This window comes from Nannospalax galili, unplaced genomic scaffold (assembly GCF_000622305.1).
Source record: "Nannospalax galili isolate Female #2095 unplaced genomic scaffold, S.galili_v1.0 scaffold278, whole genome shotgun sequence".
NCBI classification, from domain to species: Eukaryota; Metazoa; Chordata; class Mammalia; order Rodentia; family Spalacidae; genus Nannospalax; species Nannospalax galili.
This window is the reverse complement of record NW_008347536.1, coordinates 2675500-2688794: the sequence shown is the minus strand read 5'-3', so window position 1 is coordinate 2688794 and position 13295 is coordinate 2675500. Positions and strand designations below refer to the sequence as shown.

Sequence of the window (13295 nt, the reverse complement as noted above, 5' to 3'; positions counted from 1 at the left end):
TATATATATATTACACCCCATATATATATATATATTTGTCCTTGTCCAATTTTATTGCTCCAGAGGCAAAGGAAGGGGAGGAGGATGTGGGCCGCAGGTCCAGAGCCATCAGCCATCCCTTTGCAGACGCGCGGGAGGCACCACACACTCATAAACACTCAGAAACAAATAAATACTGCCAGGCAGGTGCAGGCGCCCCACCGCTGTCCTGTTTCTGCAGGCTGACGGGACGTTGGAGGCTGCAGGCTGTGCTCCGCTTTCTGGAGGTCCAGATCCTCTGCTGCACAGGTGGAAGGTGAGTGCTTCCAGGAGGGTGGAGGCTAGCCCAGCTCAGCCCAGCTCAGCTCAGCTCAGCGTGCAGCACTCCCGCTGGCAGCGCCGCTGCTCCAGGCTGCATTCTAAGTGCTCATCTTCCTCCAGCGCGATCTGCTCCTTGTGGTCCAGGTTCTGGACCAGCTCATCTCTCTGGTTCAGCAAAGACACCAGCTCTTCCAGCAAGAGCTGCTCCCAGTGCTGCTGCGCCACCATTTTCTGCCACTCTTCAACGGCCAACATGGCCCGCAGCTCCCGGCTCAGCAGTTCAAACCTCCGCTCCAAGTCCTGCTCCTCAATGAGAAGCTGCAACTGGTCCTGCCTCCTGATGAGGGCGTTCTTCTTGTTGACCAGTGTGAACCACTCCTGGATCAGCATCTCCTCCTGCAGCCTGTTGGCACCTGATTCCATGAGGCTTCTCAGCTGCGTTTCCACCTCAGCTGCTTGGCCATCTATCTGTCTCTGCTCCTGTTCTAGGGCCTGAAGCTCTGCACACACGTACTGACTTGTGTCTTGGAATTGTTGCAGTCCAGTCTCCTCTCCTGGACTTGGGGGGTGGTTCATCTGAAGGAGGGTTCCCACCAGAGGGCTGCTGCAGGGCTGTGTCTGTGAGTGGGCTAGGGTCAAGGCTGGAGTTGGGGCTAGGGCCTTTGGCAGCCCCAGGTCCCACAGGTCCGGTGCCTCCTGCAGCTTCAGAGTCTGGGTCATCCACAGAGAAGGAGTTGCTGTTCCATAGCTGTGAACTTCTCTTCTTTAGCAGATCCGCGTCGCACACGTGGGAGAAGGAGCCGTGTGCTTGGGGTGGTGGCACAGGCCCGGACTCTCCGTTGACAGATGCCCGTCTCAGCTTCACAGCGCCCACCACACCAGACGCCCTAGCCCAGTTCATCAGCCCCTCTGCGGGGGCCACGGGCAAGCGCACTCCGGGGCCACTGGAGGCCAACTCTTCCCTGACAGCCTTGGCCTCGCCATCCTTGGAGGCACAGCCCGGGTCTGCGTCACTGGAGGCAGCCTTGGATATCGCCCCAGCCCCGCTGTTCCCGGCCTCTCAGGGCTCCTTGGATGCGTCGGTCCCATGGCCGCGCAGCCGCTGTGCCAGGCCGCCGGCGTCCAGGTCGTCCTGCAGGCTAGGCTGGGCGCTGCCCACGCGGTAAGTGCCGGAGGCCCCACCGCCCTCCAGCTGCACCAGCTGCAGCTCCTGCCTGGTGCAGAAGGCGCGGATCTGGCACAGGTATGTGATGACGATGAGCTTGTCAGGCACTGACAGAAGCACCATGTCCACTGGCTCCAGCAGCCGAGACACACCCAGGGTGGTGAAGCCATCAAAAGCCTGTTTGTTGTTCTGCTTGATGTTCAATGGATGAAGAGAGAAATAGTCAATCTTGTCTGGGTAGAACCGGTGTAAAATAGCACAGAAAGCCAGGCCATTGCGCCAGGATGTGGTGAAATTGGTGATAGGGACACCACGGTAGCCACTGGTGACCTCTTGACACCACTCTAGCAGGGACTGGCTGGAGCTGACCAGGGCAGGTGGTGCCTGGCTGCCTGGCAGCCTCCTGTCCTCTTTGGGCTCCTCTGGGGAAGCGGCCCCTGAGGGCCTGGGTACCCCAGCCCCTGCCCCACTGGCCACCTGTGCCTCAATCAAGCTGGCTTCTGGGAGGCTTTCCTCAGCTTCTTTCCCCTTCTGGGTTCCCAAGACCCCAGATTCTGTTTTCTGGGTCTCAAAAATACCAGATTTATTTTCCAGGGGCTCAGAAACTGCTATCTCTGCTTTCTGGGGCCCCAAAGTCAAAGATTTGGCCTCTGCTTCTCCCAACACTCTAGCCTCTGCCCTCCGAAGCCTCAGAACTTTAGTCTCTGTCTCTGGTGTCCTGGATACTTCTGCCTCTATTGCCTGAGCCCCTGAAACTCTTTGCTCAGTGACTGTGAGAGCTCCCCAGGTCTCAGTCTCCTGGATTGCCAAAGTTTCTGTCTTTGCCTCCTCCAACTCCGTAACTACAGTTTCTGTCCACTGGGCCCTCAGAACCTCAGCCTCTACTGTTCCAGCTTCTGGCCTGGAAGTCCCAGAATCCCCCACCTCTGTTTCCTGAGCCCTGGCTATTTCAGGTTCTATCCCTGGGATCCCTGAGCCACCAACTTCTATCTCCTGGGTTCCCAGCATCTCAGGCTGTGTCATGTCTATCCACAGAGCCCCTGATTCCCTAACCTCTGTTTCCTGGGCCTCCGATATCTCAGACTTTCCCATCTCAGCAGCTATCACTGGACCCTCAAAACCCCCTATTTCTGCCTTCTGGATCCTCAATATTTCAGCTTCTGCTGTTTCATTTTCTATTCCTGGGATCCCCAAAGCCCTCACTTCTGTCTCCTGGACCCCCAATATCTTCAATTCTATTGTCTCAGTCTCTGTTCTCAGTATCCTAGAACCCCCAGGCATCTCCTCGGCCTCCAAGAGTTCAGTCTCTTCTACCTCAGATTCTGTCCCTGGCCATTCTGGAGCCCCAGCTGAGATCTCCCTTCTTCAACGGAGGAAGCTGTGGCATCTATAGCGGCAGCGGCAGGTCGGGGAACGGTGCTGGGTGCAGCGTGGACAGAGGATCCTGGGGCTGGAGTGGGATGGATGATGTCAGCTGGGGAGGGTGCTCTGGGGGTGGAATCCCAGCCCGGAACAGAGCAGGGCTGGGGATGATGGTGGGGTATGGCAGCCCTGTTTGGCTTCACAGCACTTTCCTTTTGTTTGGGTCTGCATTCACATTGGCTGTGTTCTTCCAAGGACATCTCCCCCAGCTGACTGCTAGGGTACTGGATCATGAGGATCTGCATTCGGACTTGGTGCTGCCCAGTGAGCACCCATTCCAGGCTGTCGTCAGGGCAGCAGACACCACAGCGTTGCATGGTCACACAGCTGGGCACCAGTTGTTTGTTCACACTGCCCATGAGCTCTATGCTCAGAGGCACCACCACCTCCCTGGGCTGGCAGATAGCATGGGTATAGACGTCCACCCAAGACACCACTTTTTTTTCTTTTTTTTGGTGATCAGGGAATCAAGCTGGGAGACAGGGGCCTGGGCGCCAGCCAGCTACAGCAGTGTGGCGAGCAGCAGGCGGCGGAGTAGGGGGCTCATGGTGCCCACCGGGGCCGCGGTCTGGGGGTTCCCACATCACCCTAGCCTGGCCGTGCGGGGTGCGGCGGCAGCCAGAGCCCCATGGCAGGGGCCGGGGCGTGGGGATCGGGGGCCAGGGGGCGGCGGCTCCTCCGTGGCCCCCTCCCGAGCCCTGGGCGCAGGCAGCTCAGCTTAGCGCCACGGCAGCGGCCGTAGGAGCCGAGCAGGCGGGCGGCCGGTGGTGACGGTGGTGGTGGCGGCGGTGCTCCCGCGGGCGGCGGGGCCAGGGGTGGCAGGTCCCTGCTGGGCGGCTGGGCCATGGCACGGCTGGAGGGCCGCAAGTTCGAGTACCTCATGAAGACGCGCTTGGTGACCATCGGGTGCAACTCGTCACAGGGCTCGGTGGACGTGAACATGGGCCACTTGAACTTCATCTCTTGGCACCACCTAGAGATCTTCACGCCCTCACGGCGGCCATGGTGCGGCTGCCCCAGAGCCCGCACAGCCCTGGCCGGGCAGCCCCGGCCGCAGGTTTTTTTTTTTTTTTCCAGTGGCCGGGGAGGGGGATGGAGGGGGGGGGGAGATACAGAGAATAAATGGAAGGAAAAGGAGGAAAGGAAGGTTTGGTGTCTGTTAAGAGGACTAAGAGCCTTCCACCTACATCAGGGAGTGGCCCTGACCAGTAGGCCTCAGTTGCTCCTTTGTCATTAACGGTCCCACGCGAAGACTCTGGTCCCGAGTATGGAACAGTATATGGAGAGGAAAAAAAGTTTTAGAACCAGGTGCGTATAGAAAAATACAGAACCAATCCCACTCCTACTATAAGGAGCATAACCATCAGCATACATCCACACCACATTTCACTACTTTCACTCGGACCGGTCCTCCTCTCACTCTGGCGCGTGCCGCATTCACCACTCTCACTCTCACCTTCCAGATTCCCAAGGCTCCTGGTAATTCTCCCGAAGGGCGTCCACTCGGACTGCCGTAGGGTTACGAGCTTGACCTTTTCCACTTCTGGTGCCAGCTTCCTGTTGTTAAGCTTCCTTCCCAGAGTCGGATCTCTCCAACCCTAGAGCCAGGACTCGAACCTGGGCTTCCCTGCTCAGGACTCGAACCTGAGACTTGTTACGAGGGCCTTCCTCATATGAAACTCTGCCTCCACCCGTCTTTTGTTTTCCAGGGGTCCCCCCTCGAATCCGGGACGAGCCCCCAAAATGTTAGGGTCCGTGACTCAGTGGGTCTCTTCTGGAGAACAATTTCACGAATATGGAGATGCAAGAATCAAACAGAGTTTTAGTAAACCAGCTAGCTGGGGTCGGCTGCCCTTTCCAAACACGCAGGTCTGGTTAGAACAATCGACCCTGAGACAATTTTAGGTAAAGATTATATAGGCTTCCACAACCGTTACACAAAAGCCCGCGTTTATACAGCCAATAGTTTCAAAGCAGCATTTCACAAACCAATAACTTTAAAACAAGAAGAATGTTACAACTCCCTTTGGGTCTCTCAATCGGGGAGAGATGGTTGGCATGTGCCTGGTACAGCTCTTTCTTGTTATCTTGTGTAAGCAGACATGTCTACATGACATGAGACAGAACAGGTCAGGCTCCGGGGGGGCTGTAGCACTTGCCTCTATCTCTGGATGCCTGTCTCCAGTTGAGTCAATTGGTTACAAGCAGTAAATTCAAACAAGTAAATTCAAGCAGTAAATTCAGACAAGCAGTGTATTCAAACAAGCAGTAAATTCCTCTTTCCCTAACAAATAACACATCGTTCCTTCCCTGGAAGCCAGTGATCTAGTGGTTGAGATTATCTAACTGTGGAGCTGGAGAAGTTCGTCCTCCTCCATCAAACTTCTTTTTATCCTTCCAGTCTTCCCACTTGCTCTCCTCCAAGACCTTTTAGGCAATGTAGGTTACACCTCATTGGATCCTACCTGAGCCTTGCTTTTGTCTCTAGCAACACAGACAAGCCCCTCTTGGTCTGTTCCTTTTATTTCAAACCATACCTATCCTTTGTAACTTTTAATCCCTATTGATGTGAGAAATGCTGACTTAAGAGTCTCTAAAAAGCAAGTTCAGAAATGAAAATTTCAATGTTATCCCCTAAGGCAAATGGGGGATTTGCAGAGATCCATGTAGGTGTAATGGACTAATGCCAGAACATAAATATAATAATATATCAGGGGCCTAGCTAGGTGGGGTTCCTTATGGCAAGGCAGCTTTTACTTTTCTTTGAAAAAATTTTACTTCTGTAATCCTTTTCTATGCCACACCCTTTCAGAACAGTCACATTGCTCGGGGCTCTTTCTGAACTAAACTTAGTGTGAGGCAACACAGCCTTTTAACACATTTTACAGGTCAATGGGTTATTTGAGAAAAGGGCTACTCAGTTCCTGCTGGTATGTGCACATTTCTTTGCATGACTGAGGAAATGCCCTCCACACCTATTCTTCTGGTCACCATGGTTAGGATTGCCAGTGACAAAAGAGGGAAAAGACAGAGCCAGATAAAAAAGAAGTAAGAATCAGTTTGTTTAAATTGTCAGAGAAATTTGCCTTTGGCTAAAGGAAGTCAAACCCAGAACATCCTGTTCTACTTAATAAAGTTCATCTGTCTCCAGCATAGTAAGGAGAATATGATCTCTCCATCTTCAGCAACAGGTTTAACCACTCTGCCTCTACTCCCAGCCTCTTCCACCCAAACTGATGGATGGCTGAGGAGTGTCTTCTGTCCTCCCCAAAGACTAACCTGCACCTTGAATGTGAAACTCCTGGGAAAGTAATGCAATTAAATACATAGTCATTTTTTAAAAATGTAAAATAAATTACAACACTTTCTCTAAAAAGGAATAAGCTAATTCAGTTTATGATTGAAATCCATGTAATTCAGACACAAAATATGTGTCCCTTCTTTCTTCCACCTGTCTGCTTCAAAGTGTTTTGGCAATGTGGACTCTAGAAGCAATTTAACTTATTCCATGTGACATTTGTGTCAAATAATAGCTGTTTGACCTCCTTTGGAAGGGATCTTCAAGGTCTTAGATCTATTCTAGTGTTGATTCCTAGGACACAGCGCCAAACCATCTTAACACTTCTGGACTGCCCAGCTGGTCTGTCTGTAAAAGAGCCCACTTGTGAATCAGAGCTCTTAGCAAAAATGACACTTCTGCAGATAAGCCTGCAAGCTTTTTCTTGTCAGAAAATGGAAAGAATGTGTTTTCATCTACATTTGCATTTTTTATCTTAAATACCAGAAAATTTAGTGGTAACCTTATAGTTACAGTGCTCTAATCTCTCCACAAACTGGAGATTGTGAAGGTCAGCAAGGACTCTTGAAATCCCCTAGTAAAATCTCATTTTATAGATGAGGAGATTGAGGCCCATGAAGGGGGATGGACGGTCTACAGAAGGTCACACTACTAGCTGGTGACAAGTGGGATCAGAAGCCCATATTTGTGACACACAGCTTTTTCTACTAATCTACAATGGGAGCTTTCTACAGTTGGTCTCGATACATTTTACAGCGAGCTACCTTTTGCCACCCATTAAAGTGGTTCGAGCAACCTCAGCATCTCTTGGACCTTATTAGGTATGTAAATTCACTGGCCCCTTCCCAGACTTGTGGAATGTGTATTTTAACAAGTCCTCCAGATAATTTTCATGCACAGTAAATAAAGTCTGAGACAACTCACTTTAATGTTACTGCCAGCCAGTCTATTAACAAGGGGATCAGATCCATCTGATTTCATAGCGCCTTTTCAGTTTGGCTCTTTCAGTTACTAAAAGCAGAAGTTCACTTAGGTTACCTCTGGAGAAAGAGGGTACATTATAAATTCATGAACAGGAACTATTGCGGAAGGCTGTCATCAACTCAGGTGGTGCTAGAGACCAATCATTGTCTTGGCCTATGTGTTTCCCTCTTTCTCTCCCATCTCCCCTATTCTCTCCTCATAGACTACTTGATACTCTGCATCTCCTTCCTTCAGAACTGGTATTTCTCTTGCATACCATGACTCAACTCTAAAATCTAAACCATTGCATCCTTTCTGCCTTCATTCTCCTTCACAACTGGAAAGTTATTTCTATATCATTTTTCCATGTCTCAGCTCAAATTCTTGAAAAGGACATCCATCGGTCATGCTCATCTTTTGAGTCAGGCCATGCCACCCACATGCTCACCCAAATGATTCAGCTTGAATCCGTGTTTGCTATTGTTTAGTCAGTTGTTGACATCAGAGGTGTGCAAAGATATGACCATTAAAGGGGAGGCAGTAACTCAGGGGCAACAGAATACCAGTACAACTTGGGAGAGAGACTCCTGCTCCAGCGACCCTGTGAATGAGACATGAAGGAACTTGGCTGTGAGGGATCAACAATTTGATTTACTCAGGACTCAGTTGGGGATAAAAGCCTGTTTTACTATGCCCCTTATCTCCAAATACACTTCCAGGCTGGAGTAGCTTGCAAAGTATGAGATGCATGCTATCAACTAACTAAAAGTCATGGAAGGTCTAACTGGAAGGAACTGCAGAGATCACCCATCTCAGTGGTTCTCAGTCATGGCTGCTGGTTAGAACCCTCTGGGGAGCCTTTGGGAAGCCCAAGATCCTGTGCTCCTCAGGTATTCTGACTGAATGCTCACAGATAACACAACTTTCTTAATTTCACAGATGGGAAAACTTAATCTCAGGCACACAAAGTTACTATGGCTCACTTCAGGATCTCATTGCTAACTTGATTATACAGTTTTATTGATTACATCATAAATTGTTAGAACTGGAAGAGATTACAGAAGCCATGTAGCCTAACTGTACCAATTTCACTCAAGACTAATGAGTGAAGTGACTTGTCTTGTGGTTCATAGCCAAGAAGGGGGTCATATATGCAGACCCAGATCCCCGACTCCTACTCTAGTGCTCTTCAGATAATTTCTAAAACTAAAGGGCTAGGAAGGCCAAAGGAAAGCTAACCAGACCCAGCTGCAAACCTTCACTTGTTTTCCTCCTGGGAGCCTTTGCAACAGCACAGCTTAAAGGGTTTGGCAGAGGAGTCAGTAGAACTGGATGTGGAACAGTCTTGGAAAAGAGATTCAGTGCTTTAGTGCCTGAGGGTGGAGACAGGCAGGTCTGATATGTTAATCCTTGCTTTCTGTCTGCCTTTTCATTCTGGTAGATGTGTGTGATTACCAATGTACTAACAGTTGGGTTTGAATCCAGATTGTGATGTGCTTTTGCCATTGTTTTCCATGCTGCCTTTGGTCAGGATTTTGACATGCATTTTTCCTATGCATGGCTAGAAATGGGCTCCAATGGGCACTTAAGAAACAAAAGCAAAGGGGTCTCTTTCTTTGTATGTGTGAAGACAGAAATGTTCCAGTGTAAGAGAATGAGACACTTTGGACATTTTGAGCAGGAAGTAGGAAACTACAAGGTGAAAGAGCCTGAACCACATATTTTTATGGGGATGGGGTGAGACAGAAGGAAAAAATAATGCCCTTTTAAGTTAATGAGGTACTTTATCATTGATAAAACATTTAGCTCCTCTGATCTTCACAACAGACCTCATGAGATACATACTTCCAGTGGTACAAACAGGAGTAGCCTGGTTTCAAGGATACATGGTTATTATTACAGTAGGGGAGCTGACACTCCCTATGGACTCCAGCCCCATTGTTCTGTCAACCCTGTATAAATGCCCCATCTATGTGTGTTTGTATGTGTGGCTATGCCTCTCTTATATGCAGGCCCATCTTGTAAAGAGTCTGTAAGAAGGCAGGAAGGCAGATTTTTATCTCAGTGGCATCATGTTTACCAGGGCCACAAGAAGCTGGACTGCACATTCAGGAAAAAAAACAAACAAACAGGGAATTGGGTCTGAGTTAGCTGAATAATATCTTAGACAAGTTAGCCTCAATCTCCTCAGTAGTAAAATAGTAAGTGGAATACTTTGTGGAATTGTTATAGGGGTCCTAGGGCCCAACCACAGGCCTTGTAGGTATTCAATAAATGACAGCTATTAATATCTTGTATTTATATGATGCCTGTCTGTGTGAAGAAACACATCTGTTTGCAGATAAGGACATCAGTTTGGCATAGGGCCGAGGGATACTAACTTTGTCCAAGTCAAAATAAACCTTCAAGTGTTTTCAAAGAGACTTCATCTCTTGTTCCAGTCTTTCTAACTTGGCACAACTTGCTCTATAATTCCTTGCAAGGGCTTGCTAATGGATTTGCTAGTTAACAGCTATGTGTAATATAGGGTCTGGACCTAACAACAGAGTGCAGAGACATTTCAGGGGCCTGAGGTGCCCTCAGCAGGTTTACAGTTTACATTCTTAGGTAAGGTGACTGAATCACATGGCAGATCCTGGGGATGGTGATCCAGGCACCTTCCAGCTGTACCCAGTACCAGGTCCAGGTACTCTACATATGCAATTACATAACCTTCACCACAGCCATGTGCATAGGCACTGTTCCCATTTCATATGCAAGAGGCTGAAAGGGTACTATGTTAACTTTCAAAGTCATCAGGAGCTGAAATGTAAGGCCAAGACTACTTGGCTTTAAAGTCTGAGCTCTTTCCACTACTCACAGCCCAACTCTGAAAGACTCTCCTTCACGCAACTTTTAGTTAGGCTTCTCAGTGTTTTCTGACTAGGACAGACAGTGAATTTTACTCTCTGCCATTGAAGAGTCCACTTTAAGCAAGAGTCCTGCTAAGTTTAGCAAAAATTTCCTAGTCTTTATGTCTGATCATTTGAAACCTTATCACCATGGCTTGCCTTCATTCAGAGTAATCTCACCAAGTCAGCAGGATTCCCTGGTTATTAATGTCTCTTTCTTCTTAGAATTTCTCATCCACTGCGTCCTCCGTTCCAACTTCTGGATTATAATCTTTTCTTTATTAGAATTGATCCAATCTTTTCCTCATGAGGAGGTTCTGCACGGTGGTCTGTATAAATATGGCCATACAGCCCCACTCCCCCTTGAATAAGGTCTCCCTCACCATCTTTAACAAGTGTTGTGAGTAACTTTTCCATTAACACCTCCATCACAAATGTGTTCATCATTTGGAGTCTAAGAGGACAAGAAACGTACAGATGATACTCCTGAAGGGTAAGGTGGCTTGGGGGAAGAGCATTAATGGACCAGGGGATGTTCCTGCCAGCCAGATCCATGGAAGTACAGGTAGAGGGTGTGTCAGGGGAGAGATGGAAGGGGTGTACTGAGGAGGGGGAGCTCCAAAACCTTCTGTCTTGCTGTTCAAGACTTCTGGGTACCTTGAGACACTCTGGCATCTCCTTCCTGGTTTTCAGGTGATGCAGAGTCTAGGCCTGTTGGAGGCTCAATTTTAGTATCAGCTGGATCTAATTAGCTTTGGTGGGGGCCAGGCCCTGTCACAGAGAACCTCATTGTTTTCAGCAACCTGGCAGGAATTTTTATCGTTCAGAAACTGAAACGTCCTGGCACTTGTCTTCTTAGCCTTGGGCTGTCCTTCTTTCAGATGCTAATCCATAAAACTATTCCAGGCCAGGCCTCAGATAAGGCTCAGGGTTAGGACAGAACCCAAAGTCGCCTTTCCCTCAGGAGCAAGATGGGTGTGAAATTAAGACTTGGAAAGAGGCCAAATGAAATCTAGAGCAACAGCTCAACTTGTCATATGTCAAATAGCTTAATTGGATAATCATCTGAAGAAGGGTTAGTAAAAACATACTGCTCTAGGTGTGAGGGACTAATCCAAAAAGACAGTTCAGTTCACCTGAGCCTACCTCAGCCTCTCCCAGCTGCAGGCCCAGAACTTGGCTAGATCATCCCTCCTGGGAAAGGCTCTGAGAACCTTATCTGGTAATTCCTTAGACCCTTGGCAGTCAAACCTTCCCAGAGCTGCAACGGCACCCCAGCATGAATGCTCACTGTATGTGCAACAGTCCTGAACTGTTGGGCAGCGTAGTAAGCATAGTGTAGTGGCTTTCTGCTCACACACTAGTCAGAGTATGTGGGTTGAGTCCTGGCTTTGGCAGTTATGGGCCATGTGAGTTTGGTGACTTATTTCTCTGTGTTGCAGTTTCCTCGTTCAGGATATGACAACAGTACCTACATCCTGAGGGAGTGATGATAATTAATTAAGATGTGTAAAGATTTCAGGATAGTACTCGGCCTTATGTTTTTTCCCAGGTCCCAATTCATCTTCAGGTTTTTTTTCTTGTGTTGTCACATCCATTTTCCACACTGTCCCCAGCATCTGCAGCACCCTCTCTACTTACACCTACAGGTGAGGAGGTTCTCTGGGTGCCAGTGGTTCAGGGTCCTGTTTTTACTCGTATTGAACCCCACTTTGCCACCACTGCCCTGTTCATTGCTGACTGCTTGGAGAACCACAGTGGGGTTTTGACCTGAGCCGGAAAGAGCTGCCCATCAGTCCAACTCCTTTGACCGCAAGAAAGAGACTACTTTGTGGGGCAGAAACCCTTGTCCATCTACTCTATCTCCTGTTTTACCACAGGGAACTAGAAGCTGTGCATTCTAACAAAGGTAGTATCTAGAGAAAAAAAATTCTTTTTAAATTCTATACTTTATTTAGTAAAAGCAGACACATACAGAGGTATTAGAGACATGGAAAAGTGCTTCAAAGAAAATAAAACAATGTAATCAGACCAGGACCAGAAGGTGACACAGAGCATGAAAGATGGGAAGGAAGCAGGAAGCGTGCTCCAGCCAGTCCGCAGCAGAACATGTCATCAAATGACTCATTCCTCTTGACCTCATAGCTTCCCGAGTTTCCCTTTACCACAACCACCACAGCAACACAACTCTTCAAAGGAGTCACTTTTTTTTTCATTGTCTCTTCCATGCTCCCCAGTGAAACATCCACAGATTCCACTAAAACGTCCTCAGTGACCCTCATGAGCCCCTCCCCCATGCATGATGCAATGGTGATGGCCTACTCTGGTGCAGGTCTGTGTAGGTCACCACAGCTGCAGTGACTTCGTGACTGCAATGGCCCTGTCATGTCCAGGAGTCACTATTTTGTAGCACTGTTCCTAAACCTCTGGCTCTTACATTCTTTCTGCCCCCTCTTCTGGATGTTCCCTGAGCCTTGGAGGGGATGTTGTAGGTGTCCCATTTTGGGCTGAGCATTCCACATACACAGATTGTCTTTATCCCAGTTCTTTGTATTCTTCTTCCACAGCCCAGCTCAAATTAGCAAAAGCTGTCATAGATCCATCATTACATGTTCCCTATGTAACAGATGATTTAGAAAAGTGATTTGCAGCCAGGTGTGTTGAAGTACTCCTGGGATCCCAGGAGGTGGAGGCAGCATGATCAGGAGATCACAGACATCTTTGGCTACACAGTGAGTTTCAAGGCCAGCCTGGGTTACATGAGAACCTACCTTAAAAAACTAAGGCATACCAAAACAAAACAATTGATTTATACATTGTATATAAATGTAAATTACACATCTGGGCACAGTGCACTGTACATTTGTGTTTTTTTTTTTTTGTCTTTGTCTTTTTGAAACAGGGTCTACTTGTAGCCCTAGCTGGCCTGGAACTCTCTATGTAGACCAGGCTGGCCTCAGTCTCACAGACTTCCATCTGCCTCTGACTCGAGATTAAAGGCATGCACTACCATAGTGCTGACCGGCTCACATTTATGTTTTCTGACAGAGGCTAATAACTGACTTCCTATGCTATTCCATTACCTGTAATGAAAAGCAGCTCTTTCATTGCTAGTGCTAGAATTATGTATTTGAAATTATCAGGCACTTTGCACCGAGAACCCTTAAAATCTTCCCATTTTTCCTGTGCAATATGTATGTGTGTAGGTATATATTTATATACTGTACTATACATATTTATATACTTTATGTATATA

The 13295-nt window shown here is 48.3% G+C and overlaps 1 protein-coding gene and 2 pseudogenes across 2 annotated transcripts in view; all 3 read right to left on the bottom strand.

The window, feature by feature from the left end:
- Positions 1-13295, bottom strand: part of Me3 (malic enzyme 3) — a 222268-nt gene that overhangs the window by 106387 nt on the left and 102586 nt on the right. The window lies entirely within an intron of this gene.
- On the bottom strand, positions 95-2844 carry LOC103743037 (annotated as a pseudogene).
- On the bottom strand, positions 2757-3513 carry LOC103742965 (annotated as a pseudogene).